At 34.1% G+C, this 16761-nt stretch overlaps 1 non-coding gene across 1 annotated transcript; it reads left to right on the top strand.

Annotated features, from left to right (window-relative positions):
* Positions 1-13838: 13838 nt before the first annotated feature.
* LOC131183693 (small nucleolar RNA R71) lies at positions 13839-13945 on the top strand. The gene has a single exon (XR_009151730.1). It is a non-coding gene; the product is annotated as a small nucleolar RNA R71 (small nucleolar RNA).
* The last annotated feature ends 2816 nt before the right edge of the window (positions 13946-16761 follow it).

The following is a 16761-nucleotide window of genomic DNA, read 5'->3' as shown; positions in this document are numbered from 1 at the left end:
TTGTAAACTTCATATGATGCATCTATGGTTGAATGGGATTGACATATGGTTTGGATGAGGGAGCTAAGCTTCCACTTGATTTTATTTAAATTTGTGGATGATTGTATGGGTGAGCTGAGCTCCCCAAATGTGTTTTACTGATATTACAAGTCGGGTGAGTTAATAGCTCCTCGTTGGATAGTCCATATTATGGCCAGACTCTGTCCAGTTGATTTCTTGAAATTGGGCCCAACTATGGGCTTTATGATTGGGTTAGAAGATAGTTGGGCTTACTATGGGTTTTGGGGGCCTTATGTTGACCCAAGTCCTAGTGTCGGTCCGATCTATAAATTGGGTAGCGACATATTTAAAATTGAAAAAGTGTTTATAGCTTTTTTTTCTTTTATTAATTAGTACTATTTTCAAATAAATTTTAATTTTTGGTATCATTAGAATATTCTAAATTATAATTGTATTAAAAATAAAAATACTATTCATAAAAATCATTTAGACTTTATTTGGATGACCAATCGTTGAAAATATTGGTACGTGTAGTGTAATCTGCAAGTGCACGGGTCACAGTAGTATAGTTTTAAAAATGATATCGATCCCACAGGGAATTGTGCTTAAATTGGAAATAAAAGTATAAGCTAATTAGAATGACAAAAATTAAAGATGTAAAATGAAATTTGGAATTAAAATTGGTATTTGAGGAATTAAAACTAAATCAAACAATTAACTAAAATTAATTAAACTAGATTACCAAGATTTAAATTGAAATTTCTATTTATAAAATTGAGAGGAATTAAATCTAAATTCAATAAAAATTAAAGTGATTCTAGAGATTGGATTTTCAATATTGTTTGCATGTGGTTTATCCCTAATTTAGCCAAACACATGAGAATTGCAATTTTGAGGGAAATCAATTCTTAAATTTTTGAAACCTTTTTCAAGCATTTCAAAGTTGGTTTTTATTAAATCAAACCCTGTTTTCACGGTATTTCAAACCTAACAAAAACCCAATTAAAGCTCTAATTGATTTTGGCAAGTCCCCTTAATTCTCTTAGCTTATCTCTAACACCAAGAAAACTAAGTTTATTGCAAGATTATCTATCCCAAATATTCACTTTTCAGTCCATCTATTAAGGATTAAAACTTAACTTAATGAGGGCCCATTCATCAAGCAAGGCAACAAGCTCACAAGCAATAAATCAAAATGTAACAATCTTCATTTGAATGGCTAAATCAGTTCAAAACCACAATCCAAAACAATATTTACAAACCCATCTCTAGAATCTCAAACAACTACTCACTAATCATAGTTTCAATACAAATCCAAATGTATAAATGAAGAAATAATGGAAATCTAAGTTAAGGAATAGAAAAACCCAGAAAATTGCAGCAGAAGCTGCTGCTGGATGAGTGCAGAATGAGCTCCCTGCTGCTGCTGCTGCTCCCTTCACGTGCTCCCTCTTTCTCTCTTTCTTTTCTTGCCAAAAATGCCTCCCTTCCTCTTTATTGGAAAGAAAATGATAAAGGAGACTTTATATGGGTTAGGGGTCTGCCCTAGAATAGGTAAAAAGGGGGAAGGTTCCAGAGAAAGTGAGGTAAAAAGTCAGAGTAACGCAAATGCCACGTCAGCCATTTCCGTAAAAACGACATAAGCTGGATCGGTTGTGTCGCGGGTTGTGTAGCTCTTGGCCTGAATATCTGACGATTCGACACAACCTGTGACATAAGCTAATTCGGTTGTGCTGCAGGTTGTGCAACAATCTGCCTGAATATCTGATGATTCGACACAACCTGCGACATAAGCTAAATCGGTTGTGCTGCAGGTTGTGTCGCTCTCGGCCATTTTTTTACTCAACTTCAAAAATTTTTGCAATTCAATTCTAATCTCTTCCAAATGGCTACTCTGATCAAAATACACCAAATTTCTCCAAATTTAACCTACAAAATAAGTAAATTCCAAAAATTAGACTAAGAAGTGTGAAAATTATAAAATTGACTAAATATATGCTAATATCTATAATAATAGCTATGAACAAGGGTAAATTATGTGCAAAAATTACACCTAAATGATAATCTAAAATGCATGCATCAAATTCCCCCATACTCAAACTCTTGCTTGTCCCCAAGCAAAATTTCATTAAAACTCATTTGGAAGGGAATAGAATCAGTCTTTGAAAACACAAAAATCACTAATCCAAACCACCAACTTACCCCTAGCCACCAACATTCCAAGTTCCCACCAGCGAAGCACAAAGAATGAAGCAATCACTCTCAACAATTACAAAATAGCTAAGAATTAACCAATCAACCCAAGCAACAAATACCAACCAGCTACAAGAGTCAATTGTGCCAAAACAAACCTAAATGAAATAGATAGCCAATGAGTCTCAAATAGATGGTGAGTAATGTATGGAAGATTATATTGCCAAACCCATATGCAAGCATAAAAGATCTAACTCTACTAATGTAACAAGCATTTTTCAAAGAATCATTAGGTCTTTTTAAGGATTGTAATGGGGTCAAATAGGGTAAAATTGTGGTTAACAAAGAAAAGGGAATAAGGAAAACAAAATATGAGAATAATATTAATCATGAAACTCAAAGTGCATCCTTTTTTTTTTATCAAAAGGAAAGAAATTCACAACGAATCTCAAGTGCTATCACAATAAAGGGACTACTTTTATAATGTATTTTTTTTATTTTATTTTATTTTTATATTTTATTGTGTACTTGTCCCTATTTCATGTCACACCCAAAATTACCTTTGGGTTATTTTGGTGACCTCTTTTTTTTTTTATCAACTTTTCACAATTACTCTAGCACTTTTCAAGATGTTTCAATCCTCCATGTTTTTTTTTTATATATCATTATTTATTTTATTTTATTATGCACTTAATTGCTAAAATATTATTCTCATAATAGGTGGTAGTGTTTAGGTTTAATGGCTAGGTAGAAGATTTGGGTTCCAAAGAAATTAGGGAATTAAGGTTCAAGGGGGGTTTGCAAGGGTTGAAATGAAATTAAGGTAGGTTAAGGCTAAATGTGAGGTTTAAAATATGAAAGAATGCCTAAATCATATTCTTATCAAATGCAAGTTAAAAATTTCGCTTTGAAAGATCTAAGATGCTTGTTCTAGGAATGGTGAGACGACAATGACTATTTTCTTCCTTAAAGACTTATCCAGACACTCAAAACTCAAAATAACTAATCAGAATCTGCATACCTAGATAGATATATTAATTTTCAGCTATTAAGTAAGAGAAACAATAATGCTTAAGACTTTGTACCCAGCTGGAACTTTCATTCCACTAACCATCTACAGGCAAGTTGGATTGCTTGAATAAGCAACTTATGGAATTCAAAGACTGGTTTAAAAATTCAAAAATTTTAAATGAATAAATGAAATGCATGAGTGTAAATGTATAGTCAACCTATATGTAACTAAGTATGCATAACTAAATGTATGAAGCTATATGCAAGTGTATGTATGTGAATATGTACAAGTATGAAGTAATGAATGAGTATGTCACTATATGCAAGTAAAAAAGGAAAAATAATTTTGCAAAAAATTTACCCTCTCCCCCATACTCAGAATGAACATTGTCCTCAATGTTAAAAGAGTGCAAGGAATGGGATAATTTGGCTATATGTGCAGAAAATGGGTGGCTAATATGTGCATAAAGAATTATTACCCTGTTGCATAAGCGATAGCTGTCACACCCTACCCCTCTGTAAGGCATGACATGATCCCGTAGTATACCTAATGAATTACCAACTCCGTCTACTGATAACCCATTAAATACACTACAAGGGATTTTAAAAACTTTTCTTACTTCTTTTACAGTGGTGAGCACTATTTACAGGTGTTAAAGGCTTTGGTGAACTGAAGTGAAATAACTAACTCATTTGGTTTATTTGGAATTTCTGTAAAAATTTTGGCAGAGTGCCATCTGTATTTTGGACAAAACAGTTCTTCAGAAAACCTGTAAAAAGCACTTCTATAATTTTCCAAATCTCAACTTCAATACATTTCTCAACACAACAATTTATCAACTCAATTCCATAGAAATTTTTCAAAGTCTGAGATAAAGAAATATAATACAGCTTTTACAATCCAAAACAACTCATAATTTTTTTACAACTTCAAGGTACCATTTAATTTACAACTGCTCAAAACCAAAACAATATGTACATACAGTGTCATACATTACAGTACAAAATGCAAAATATTGGTATACTCATTATACCCGAAAAATCTCTCGCTGGAGGTATATGCAGCCTAGTCTGCTGCCCTGTCTGTCTCTACTGCGATGCAATAAAAGCTATCATGAGACAATGTCTCGATGGTGCACAACATTAACCAAATACAATTTCAAATCACAATTCATAAGTCATGTAAATAGTGGATACTTAAAATCATAGTTAAATTCAAGACAATAAATGTCAACAAGAATTTAAACTCTATTTGTCAATATCACAATAATTTTCCATAAGTCAGATCATGTTTGAATTCAAAAGACAGTATATGTCAATGAGAGTTTAAATCAATTTCACAATCTCACAATACATAATAATGCAATTTAGTCGAATAATTTAAGAATACAGTGTTGCCAATTCATTCACAACTTAAGCCATGACACAAATTTCCGATCAATGCCGTGTTGTACACCACGACAAAGCAATCACAACCTCACTAATCGAAATCAATGAGGAAGGGGAGCTAGCTATATAATGAGTACTCATCCGATCACCTCAACTGGTAAACCAGAGAGGGAGAAAAATAAACGATCACGACTCCATAAATGGAGAAGGAAATAAACGATCACAACCCCATAATTGGAGAAGGAATGATACGATACTGTCATGCTAAGTGTGAACACAAAATCAATTCCAAACATTTTATTCAAATGATTCGTGAGAATCCAATAAATTTCCAAAGTCATAATTTCATTCACAAAATGGCAACACAATTCATAATTAACTTCGATTTTCACAAATCACACTAAACTAATTTTCCCACAATTTCAAACCATTTACAATGCTTTTAAGCAATAAGTATCCATCAATATCATTCAAACGATTTCTCACAGTTTCAAATCATTTACCATGCTTTTCAAGCAATAAATACCCATTCAAAGACATTTCCATAATTTAAAACAATAATGTATAAATAGTCAATATTTATTTCAATTGAAAATTCAAAAGAAATATTCGTTGTGCACAAACACAATTTAAAACAATAATATACAAATATTCAATATTTATTTCAATTGAAAAATTCAAAAGAAATAGTTGTTGTGCACAAACCTCTGATGACTGTCTCCCTGGTCTGGACTCAGTGTTTCCTTCTCTTTTCCTGAGTCTTTAGTAACTGAGAAACACAATTTGAAGTGTTTCAGTACTAAATTAAATTGTCTCTAACGATAATGTTTGGTAAATAATGCACTGGACTCAATTTTTCACTTAATCACCTAATATACTGACCCTCGTTGCGTTTTAGGTACATTAGGTTTTAGTATCGTTAATATGTCACATTCGATAAGGTTTTAGGTTTGGTATGTTTTACCAAAGTCATTTCCTTGCTTAGTGCATTTTAATGCAAATTGCTGGATTCCGGGACACTAGTTTGACCTAACCGGACGATCTAGTTCCCTCGGTTTTCGGGTCTCGGTCGAAACTACAAACTTGTAGATCTAGGTCTTATTGCACGCGGTGCAAAATTTCAGGTCAATCCGAGTTAAGTAGACCGAGTTATGGTCATTATACTATTGCTGGTCAAATGGTACCATTTTAGGTCAATTTTTGGTCAACTCTGGTTCGGCCAGTTTTTGGACCCGAACTTGTGCAAGTTGTTTGACTTGCTTATGGTCATTTATGGGCTTTGGTGTCTTCATAAGACTTGTAGGTATGGGTCTTAACTATTCTTGGTCAAAATTTCAGGTCCATTGGACCTGGTTTGAGTGAGTTATGGCCTAAACACTTACTGCTGCCCAATTGGTCATTTTTCAGGTCCTAATTGCACCTAATCCGAATTGGTCATTTTCTTAGGTCACCTTGCAAGCAGAATTTTGGTATGGTTTCTCAATGAAAGTTAGCACATTTTGTGCCTAGTTTCACCTCAAATTGGTCTCATACCAATTGAGGTTACACATTTAAGGTTATAGGCTAAAATGTACACTGCCCTCAATATGCATTTCACACCCCAACTTCAAACACACACTTATCTTTGCCATTTGTTTACTTACCTACCAAACTGTTTTGGCACATTACCAAAAACATTTTCTACATTACATTAACATTATTTTGGGCAGATTCCAATCACCCTTAACACACCAAATATCATTCACAATTACAATTTCTAAGTACCATTACAAACACACCTAAACATTATAAACTTTACATACACTTTACAACATTAATTTACATACATATCATCAATCCTTCTAGGTCAATATTCTGCCCACACTTCCTTCAATATACACCATTACTCAAGTGTCCACAAGCTGCCACAAATCATTCTTCAACATCCCATTGCCGTACCAATATACAATTTCCCATCCAAGTGCATAAATCACCATATAAACATGAAGTAAATCACTAGGTTACTAAATCACCATGATCAACATTATTTCTCATCAATTATATGCATATTAAATCATCAAAAACGTGACCCCATGGCTGTCCAAAATGGAAACAATAATAACCCTTCAAACTCAAAATTTTCCTCCACCAAACTAACACCCATAACATAAACATAAACTTTAACAAAGAACTTCTCAAAAATGCAAACTTACCTTTAATTGTAAATTGCTAAACCTTCACCAAACTTCTCAAAATTGGTATCAATATCTTCCTTGTGGTGTGTAGACCATTTTTCATGAAAGAACCTAAGTGAATGGAGTTGAAATGGAGGGAGGAAATAAAGCTCAAAGAAAACGTTCATGGAGATTTCAAGGGTTCTTCAATTCGGCCATTTGAGAGGATTTGAGGGAGATGGAATTTCAGATGGCATTTTTGACTTACACCTGCCCCATTACATGTTTAATTTATTCATTAGTGGACCACTCACCCATTTAACAATATAATAAGCCAAATTCCCATTTATTCCACATTTAACCCATTATTTTCACTATTTATTTTAGGTACCACCAATTTAATTTTTTATTTTATTTTCTAAGTGTAATACTATTTATTTTTAATGGACATTTAGGTCAAAAGATACTTCGGGATGTCAAATGACCATAATGCCCCTGTTCGGGTTGCATTCCCGATTTTTCGGTAAAACCGTATTTTGTCTGTTTTTCGATTTCTCACTTTACTTTGTACTAATTATTTAATTTTTCTTTAATCTTTCTAATGAGATTTATACTTCAATAAGGGTCTATTTATGTCCTAAAAATGTTTTCCAGGGTTCCGCGATCCGAGAGCTAGTCAACGGTCCACGCCGTGACTTCCCGGTGCGGTCACCCATCGCTAGGTTTCCGGCTCGCTTAACTTGGTGACATTTCTTTGCTATTATTTTTCCTTTGTTTTTCTTGTACTTTCTTTTCTTGTATTTCATTATTTTATGTCTCCTCACTCATATTGAAGTGTAGTTCTAAGCATCCTAGCTGTCCGGACAACACTGGTCACCGGTACAGTAGAACGCACTACCGAACTTTGGGGTGTTACAATAGCACAACTTGTGTTGAAAGTGACACAAGCTGAGATGAGAATTGTTACCTCATTGAAGTGCAGCCAATTTAATTAAGTAAAATTTGGACAGCTGCTGCACTCATTGCAAAAGAAACAGTGCAATGGAATCCATTAAATCAATTAAATTCAAAAATTTGGAATAGGGAAGTTAAGCTCAAAAATATAATCATAAAGTGTAAATCCGAAATAGCAAATCAAAGCAAGTGAGCAAAGTACTAAAGATTCAAAAAAATGTTCGTATGAGCAACTAAAAATAAAAAAATAAACTGAATAAGTAAATGTTTCAAGTAAAAGAAAAACAACACAAGCAAAATATTAACTAAACAAGTTACTAAAAAAAAACTAATTAATTAAGCAACTAAAGTAAAGACATGAAATGTTTTTTTTTTTTTTTTTACATAAAAATGGGTTAGTGGGCTTTTAGGCTTGGGCTTGGGGTAGCTGCTGGCCCATTCTGGTGAAGTGAGTTCTTATCCTGCAAAACAAACAGGCGACACAAGTTAGAACATAAGGATAGGGGGTTGTGTTGCAGGTTGTGTAACAATCTGCCCAAAAATGTGCCCAGCGAACATAAGCGACGACACAAGTAAACCGGTTATGTCGCAGGTTGTGTAACAATCTGCCCAAAATTGTGCCCAGCGAACACAAGCGACGACACAAGCGAACCCGGTTATGTCGCAGGTTGTGCAACAATCTGCCCAAAATTGTGCCCAGCGAACACAAGCGACGACACAAGCGAACCCGGTTATGTTGTAGGTTGTGCAATCTGCTGCCCAAATTTGATAGATTTAGAGAGTGCCTAAAAAAGTAAAACAAATTAGATTTCAAATAATTAAACCTTCATAACATGAATTCTAATAGTTCAACTTGTTATGTTCATCAAACACTCATAAAAAATAATTTTTCAAAGCACCAATTCACACATCCATATTCAAATAATTTAAACCAAGATGATAAGGTTTGGAAAAATTTTCTCTTAAAATTAACAAAAAGGGCAATGAATCCAGCAAGAATCACCAGCAAATACTCAACAAAAGAAAGATGAAAATGGTAAGTGAACAAATTTAAAACTAGAATTTAAAGCTAAAATTTAAAGCTAAAATTTAAAGCTAAAACTAAAATAATTTTTTTTTTTTTTATGCTCATTTGCTTGCAATGCATTGCATCCCATCTACACAAGAAAATTAGAACAATGTCAAACTCTGAATAAGGAGTATAGAAAAACTTAAAACAAATATATATATGAAAGAAATAAAGAATCAATGAAAAATTGTGGGTTATGTCCAAAAATGCTAAGTTTAGGTCTTTAGCTTGACTATACTCACTCAAGATTTTATGGAGAATGAGAGAGATAGCAAGTTGTTATCTTCTCAATTGGCTCACCAACTGAATAGTGCCTTAACCTTTGTCCATTTACCTTGAAATTACCATATTTTTCACCAAAAATTTCCACAGCACCATGAGGTAAAACTTTCACAATTTTGAATGGACCTGACCACCTTGATTTTAATTTTCCTGGAAAAAATTTTAACCTTGAATTGAATAAGAGAACCAAATCTCCTTCTTTAAAGTCCTTTTTCTTGATATGCTTATCATGCCATTTTTTTGTTCTTTCTTTATAGATCCTAGCATTTTCATAAGCATCAAGTCTCAATTCTTCTAACTCATCAAGTTGCAAAAGTCTTTTATGTCCAGCAGCTTGTAAATCAAAATTGATTGCTCTAATGGCCCAATAAGCTTTATGTTCTAACTCTACGGGCAAATGGCATGATTTCCCAAAAACTAACCTATAAGGTGTAGTTCCTATGGGGCTTTTAAATGCTGTTCTATATGCCCAAAGAGTGTCATCTAATTTAAGGGACCAATCTTTTCTGGACTTATTGACAGTTTTCTCCAAGATTTGCTTGATTTCTCTATTTGTGATTTCTACTTGGCCATTTGTTTGAGGGTGATATGGTGTGGCAATCCTATGCTTTACCCCATACTTTCTCATCAATTTTTCAAATTGGTGGTTGCAAAAATGGCTACCATCATCACTGATTATGGCACGTGGGGCACCAAATCTAGTTAAAACAAATTTTTTCAGAAATTTCACCACAACTTTTGCATCATTGGTAGGTGTAGCAATAGCTTCTACCCATTTAGATACATAGTCCACCCCTACCAAGATATATTTATTCCCATAAGAAGATGGAAATGGCCCCATGAAATCAATTCCCCACACATCAAACAATTCAACTTCTAATATGGACTGTTGGGGCATCTCATCTCTCTTGGAAATGTTGCCTACCCTTTGGCACCTATCACACTTGCTTACAAAGTCTCTCACATGTTTAAACATATTAGGCCAATAGAAACCTGATGTCAAGATTTTTTCAACAGTTTTTGAGACACTAAAATGACCACCATATTCGGAGGAATGACAATGGTAAATAACATCATTTATTTCTTCCTCTGGTATACATCTCCTAATTATTCCATCATTACATCTCCTAAACAAAAGAGGTTCTTCCCAAGAATAAAATTTAACATCATGCAAGAATCTTTTCTTTTGCTGCCAAGATAAATCAGGTGGTAAGACACCACAAGACAAGAAATTCACAATATCAGCAAACCATGGAAGTGAAGATTTCAACACATACAACTGCTCATTCATGAAAAATTCGTCAATTGGCACAATATCATCATCTTTATTTTCAGTTTTTATCCTAGAAAGGTGATCAGCCACCACATTCTCAACACCTTTTTTATCTCTTATTTCCAAATCAAATTCTTGAAGTAACAAAATCCATCTAATCAACCTAGATTTAGCTTCTTTCTTGCTCATTAAATACCTTATTGCTGCATGATCAGTGAAAACTATTACCTTTGAGTTGACCAAATAAGAACGAAATTTATTGAGTGCAAATACTACCGCAAGGAACTCCTTTTCAGTTGTAGCATAATTAACTTGAGCTTCATCAAGGGTTCGGCTTGCATAGTAAATGGCATAAGGTTTTCTATCTTTTCGCTGGCCAAGGACAGCTCCAACAACAAACTCGCTTGCATCACACATGATTTCGAATGGCAAAGTCCAATCCGGGGGTTGCATGATAGGAGCTGTTGTTAATGCCGTCTTTAACCTGCAAAAAGCAACCATACAATCTTGATTAAAATCAAATTTAACATCATGATTCAAAAGATTTATTAAGGGTTTAGCAAGTTTAGAAAAATCCTGAATAAATCGCCGGTAAAACCCGGCATGTCCAAGAAAACTCTGCACTCCTTTGACAGTGGTTGGAGGGGGCATTTTTTCAATAATTTCTATTTTAGCTCTATCCACTTCAATTCCCCTATTTGAGATCAAATGCCCTAAAACGATCCCCTCTTGGACCATAAAGTGGCATTTCTCCCAATTCAACACCAGATCATTATCAACACATCTCTGCAGGATTTTAGACAAATTAGTCAAGCATGAATCAAAATTAGTGCCATATACTGAAAAGTCATCCATGAAGACCTCCATAATTTCTTCAATAAAATCAGAAAAAATGGCCATCATGCACCTTTGAAATGTTCCAGGCGCATTACACAATCCGAATGGCATCCTTCGATAGGCAAAGGTGCCATAGGGACAGGTAAAGGTAGTTTTTTCTTGGTCATCAGGATGGATTGGAATTTGAAAGAAACCAGAATATCCATCTAAGTAACAAAAGAATGAATGCTTGGCTAATCTCTCTAACATTTGATCCATAAAAGGAAGGGGAAAATGGTCTTTTCTTGTAGCATTGTTCAACTTCCTATAGTCTATGCACATTCTCCAACTGTAATTGATTCTAGTGGGTATCAATTCATTATTCTCATTTTTAACAACTGTCACCCCACTTTTTTTTGGTACAACATGCACAGGACTAACCCACTCACTGTCAGAAATGGGGTAAATAATTCCAGCAGCTAGTAATTTTAGGATTTCCTTTTTCACAACATCCTTCATTGTAGGATTCAATCTTCTTTGGTGTTCAATGGAAGGTTTACTATTTGGCTCTAGGAAAATCCTATGCATACAAACTGTTGGGCTAATTCCCTTTATATCATCAATTGCATAACCCAAAACTCTTCTATATTCTCTCAAAACTCTCAACAATTTTTCATTCTCAATATCAGTCAATGATGCATTAATTATAACAGGATATGTTCCATTGGGTCCAAGAAAAGCATACCTGAGGTTGGAAGGAAGAGGTTTAAGATCTACCTATGGGGCATCCTCTACCTTTAATGATGGTGGTTTGATCTCCAAATTTTGCACTTCTTCAAGCTGAAAATTTGTGGCTTCAGGATGTGGTGGAGCGCTCTCCAAGTGTTGTGCAAAAGCAGCTATGTTGTGATTATCATCATCAATGCTCCCACCATGGACTAAGCAATTTTCAAGTGGGTCTTGTGGATAGCTTTTTCTGAAATGCTCTTGAACAATCTCATCAATAATGTCTACCCACAAACAAGACTCAACTTCTTCATGTTTTCTTTTCATGGCTGGATTGATGTTGAATATCATTTGATCATCTCCCACTCTAAGTGTCAATTTCTCACCCTTTACATCAATTAATGCACCAGCTGTTGCCAAAAAGGGTCTTCCCAATAAGATAGGAACTTTTGTGTCTTCTTCCATATCTAGAATGACAAAGTCCACTGGAATGTAGAATTTCCCAACCTTGATAGGCACATTTTCAAGAATGCCTTCTGGATACTTAATTGAACGGTCAGCCAATGAAAGATACATGTTTGTGGGCTTCAACTCTCCCATATTCAACTTCTCATATATTGAAAGAGGCATTAGGCTGACACTAGCTCCAAGGTCACATAAGGCATTTGCCACACAATTATCACCAATATGACAAGGAATGGAAAACACACCCGGATCTTTGAGTTTGGGAGGTAACTTCTTCTGAATTATAGCACTGCATTGCTCTCCCAAGTTGATGGTGTCATAATCTTCTAGCCTTCTCTTGTTGGAAAGAATCTCCTTCAAAAACTTGGCATAACTTGGCATTTGGGATAGTGCTTTAGTGAATGGCACATTGATATACAACTTCTTTAGCACTTCAAGGAATTTGCCAAATTGTTTGTCTAACTTATGCTTGATGAATCTTTGAGGGTAGGGAAGGGTGGGCTTGTAAGGTTCAGGTGGGATGTATGGTTTCTCTCCCTTATCTTGCTCACTTTTGCTTTCTTCTTCTTTTTCATTTTTCTTGCTCTCAACTGAATTTTCTTCTTTTATGCTCTCTTTTTCTTCTCTCTTGTTTTCACTCTCTTGACCAACTTTCTTACCACTTCTCAAGGTTACAACCTTACATTGTTCATGAGGGTTTTGTGGTTGGCTAGGTAATTTCCCATAGGAGTTGCTTCCTGATGAGCTTACTTGTTGAGACAATTGAGTCTCCAACATACGATTGTGGACTTGTAATTGATCCATGGTTTGTCTCATGTGTTGCATTTCTTCCTCCAATTTGCTATTCATCTTGCTTTGTTCAGCAAAAAATTTCTCCATCATGCTTTCCAAGGTTGGCTTCGGTTCATGAGGTGGAAGGGATTGTTGTGCTCTTGCTTAATATCCAGGTTGTGGTTGCCTTGTGGGCTGAAATTGAGGCCTATTCTGCTGCACATACTGCTGATTATGAGCATAATTTGAGCTTTGACCTTGTTGAGCAAAATTTGCTTGTGGTCTCCATGTTGAGTTGTTCACATTAGAGTAAGCATTTCCCATAGGTTTCTGTTGATAACCTCCTGCATAAGCAGCTTGTTCTTGCAAATAATCATCACCATAAGAAGAGTAATCAACTCCACAACTTTGGGTTCCATCTGTGAAGGCAACTTGTTGCATAGTTGTAGGAGTTGAGTTTGTTGCCTTTGTGCAAAAATCACTAAGAAGCTGAGTCAACTGATCAAATCTCGCATTCATGTAGCTAACTGAGTCAAGTTCATAAATCCCAGCCTTCTTTGGCTTAAGTGCTCTAGGATTTCCCCACAAATGGGTATTACAAGCAATCTTCTCTAATAGATCATAGCATTCTTCACTTGTCATTCTCATGAAATCTCCTCCTACTTGTGAATCAATTGTGTTTCTTATGGCTGGAGTAACTCTGGTGTAGAAATTCTGAACAATCATCCATTTGGGTATTTCATGATGAGGACATTGCCTTTCAAGCTCCTTAAATCTCATCCAAGACTCATACAAAGTTTCATCATCTCTTGGCTTAAAAGCTACCATCAAATTCCTCAAATGAGTGGTCTTCCCAGGTGGGAAAAATTGAGATAGAAAAGCTTGAGATAGCTGCTCCCAAGTAGCTATAATAGCTTGTGGAAGTGAGTCATACCACTCCAATGCTGAATCCCGAAGAGAGAATGGAAATAAGGTGAGTCGAATCACTTCATCTGAAACTCCAGGTTGTCTTTGTGTACCACATATCATCAAAAATTTCTTCAAATGAGAATGAGGATTTTCAAGTGGACTACCTCCAAATTGTGAATTCTGAACCATTTGAATGAGACCAGTCTTCAACTCAAATTGATTAGCTCCAATAATAGGTCTGTTATCTCTCACATCTGCACATCTAGGAAAAGCATAATCTAACATGGATCTTCTCTGAGGGTCATTTTGATTAACCACTTCATTTTGCCTATTTTGCTCATTTCCTCTATTGTCTCCACCAATAGCTCTATTTTGATTCTCCATATTTTCAATTGTCTCCTCTTGCTCAAATCTTTGTTGTTCTTCTTTTTCTGCTTCCTTTCTTCTCTTGTGTTCCTTTTTGTTGGCTCGACAGAATTTTTCAATTTCAGGATTGAACAACAATTCGGTATCACTTGTGCTTTTCGATCATCTCATAAACAATTAAAGTACCTGAAAAACACAAGGAGTAGTAGTGAAAATAAAAGAAAATAAAAATTCTAATTAGCTTAAAACAATTAAAATCCAACTTAAAAACAAACAATTCCCCGGCAACGGCGCCAAAAACTTGGTACGTGTAGTGTAATCCGCAAGTGCACGGGTCACAGTAGTATAGTTTTAAAAATGATATCGATCTCACAGGGAATTGTGCTTAAATTGGAAATAAAAGTATAAGCTAATTAGAATGACAAAAATTAAAGATGTAAAATGAAATTTGGAATTAAAATTGGTATTTGAGGAATTAAAACTAAATCAAACAATTAACTAAAATTAATTAAACTAGATTACCAAGATTTAAATTGAAATTTCTATTTATAAAATTGAGAGGAATTAAATCTAAATTCAATAAAAATTAAAGTGATTCTAGAGATTGGATTTTCAATATTGTTTGCATGTGGTTTATCCCTAATTTAGCCAAACACATGAGAATTGCAATTTTGAGGGAAATCAATTCTTAAATTTTTGAAACCTTTTTCAAGCATTTCAAAGTTGGTTTTCATTAAATCAAACCCTGTTTTCACGGTATTTCAAACCTAACAAAAACCCAATTAAAGCTCTAATTGATTTTGGAAAGTCCCCTTAATTCTCTTAGCTTATCTCTAACACCAAGAAAACTAAGTTTATTGCAAGATTATCTATCCCAAATATTCACTTTTCAGTCCATCTATTAAGGATTAAAACTTAACTTAATGAGGGCCCATTCATCAAGCAAGGCAACAAGCTCACAAGCAATAAATCAAAATGTAACAATCTTCATTTGAATGGCTAAATCAGTTCAAAACCACAATCCAAAACAATATTTACAAACCCATCTCTAGAATCTCAAACAACTACTCACTAATCATAGTTTCAATACAAACCCAAATGTATAAATGAAGAAATAATGGAAATCTAAGTTAAGGAATAGAAAAACCCAGAAAATTGCAGCAGAAGCTGCTGCTGGATGAGTGCAGAATAAGCTCCCTGTTGCTGCTGCTGCTCCCTTCACGTGCTCCCTCTTTCTCTCTTTCTTTTCTTGCCAAAAATGCGTCCCTTCCTCTTTATTGGAAAGAAAATGATAAAGGAGACTTTATATGGGTTAGGGGTCTGCCCTAGAATGGGTAAAAAGGGGGAAGGTTCCAGAGAAAGTGAGGTAAAAAGTCAAAGTAACGCAAATGCCACGTCAGCCATTTCCAGTAAAAACGACATAAGCTGGATCGGTTGTGTAGCTCTCGGCCTGAATATCTGACGATTCGACACAACCTGCTACATAAGCTAATTCGGTTGTGCTGCAGGTTGTGCAACAATCTGCCTGAATATCTGATGATTCGACACAACCTGCGACATAAGCTAAATCGGTTGTGCTGCAGGTTGTGTCGCTCTCGGCCATTTTTTTTACTCAACTTCAAAAATTTTTGCAATTCAATTCTAATCTCTTCCAAATGGCTACTCTGATCAAAACACACCAAATTTCTCCAAATTTAACCTACAAAACAAGTAAATTCCAAAAATTAGACTAAGAAGTGTGAAAATTATAAAATTGACTAAATATATGCTAATATCTATAATAATAGCTATGAACAAGGGTAAATTATGTGCAAAAATTACACCTAAATAATGATCTAAAATGCATGCATCAAATATTATGAAATTAAATTTAAATGCTCATTCATTTTAAATTTTTATCTATTTAAAAAAGTTTTATAATATTATCTAATTATTCAACTATATAAGTATTTAAAGTTATATTAAAGAATAAAATTAATATATAGTATGTAATTATAGCAATGTATTTTTAACTTATATAATTTAAATTTTCATCAATATATAGCAAATATATACTTCTTTGTTTTAAATATTTCAATTTATTAAATATAATAATAATAATAATGATAATAATAATAATAATCCATCCAATTATTAACCGAACTTTATACTTATAGTTTTGTATTATTTTTTAGCAATTAATTAATAAATATAAAAGTATTAACGGGATAATTTATGAACTGATCAAATTATTTTTATAATTTTTTAATTTGTAATAATAAATAATAATTAGTATATTAAAATCTTAATATTATTATAACTCTTATTTAAAAAATATTTATGAATATCCTAACTCATAAATAATTTTATTAGTAATAAATAATTCTATGTACTTGAAAGACTTA

This window comes from Hevea brasiliensis, chromosome 9 (assembly GCF_030052815.1).
Source record: "Hevea brasiliensis isolate MT/VB/25A 57/8 chromosome 9, ASM3005281v1, whole genome shotgun sequence".
In the NCBI taxonomy this organism is placed as follows: Eukaryota; Viridiplantae; Streptophyta; class Magnoliopsida; order Malpighiales; family Euphorbiaceae; genus Hevea; species Hevea brasiliensis.
Note: the sequence above shows the minus strand (reverse complement) of the source record. Positions and strands in the feature narration are given on the sequence as shown.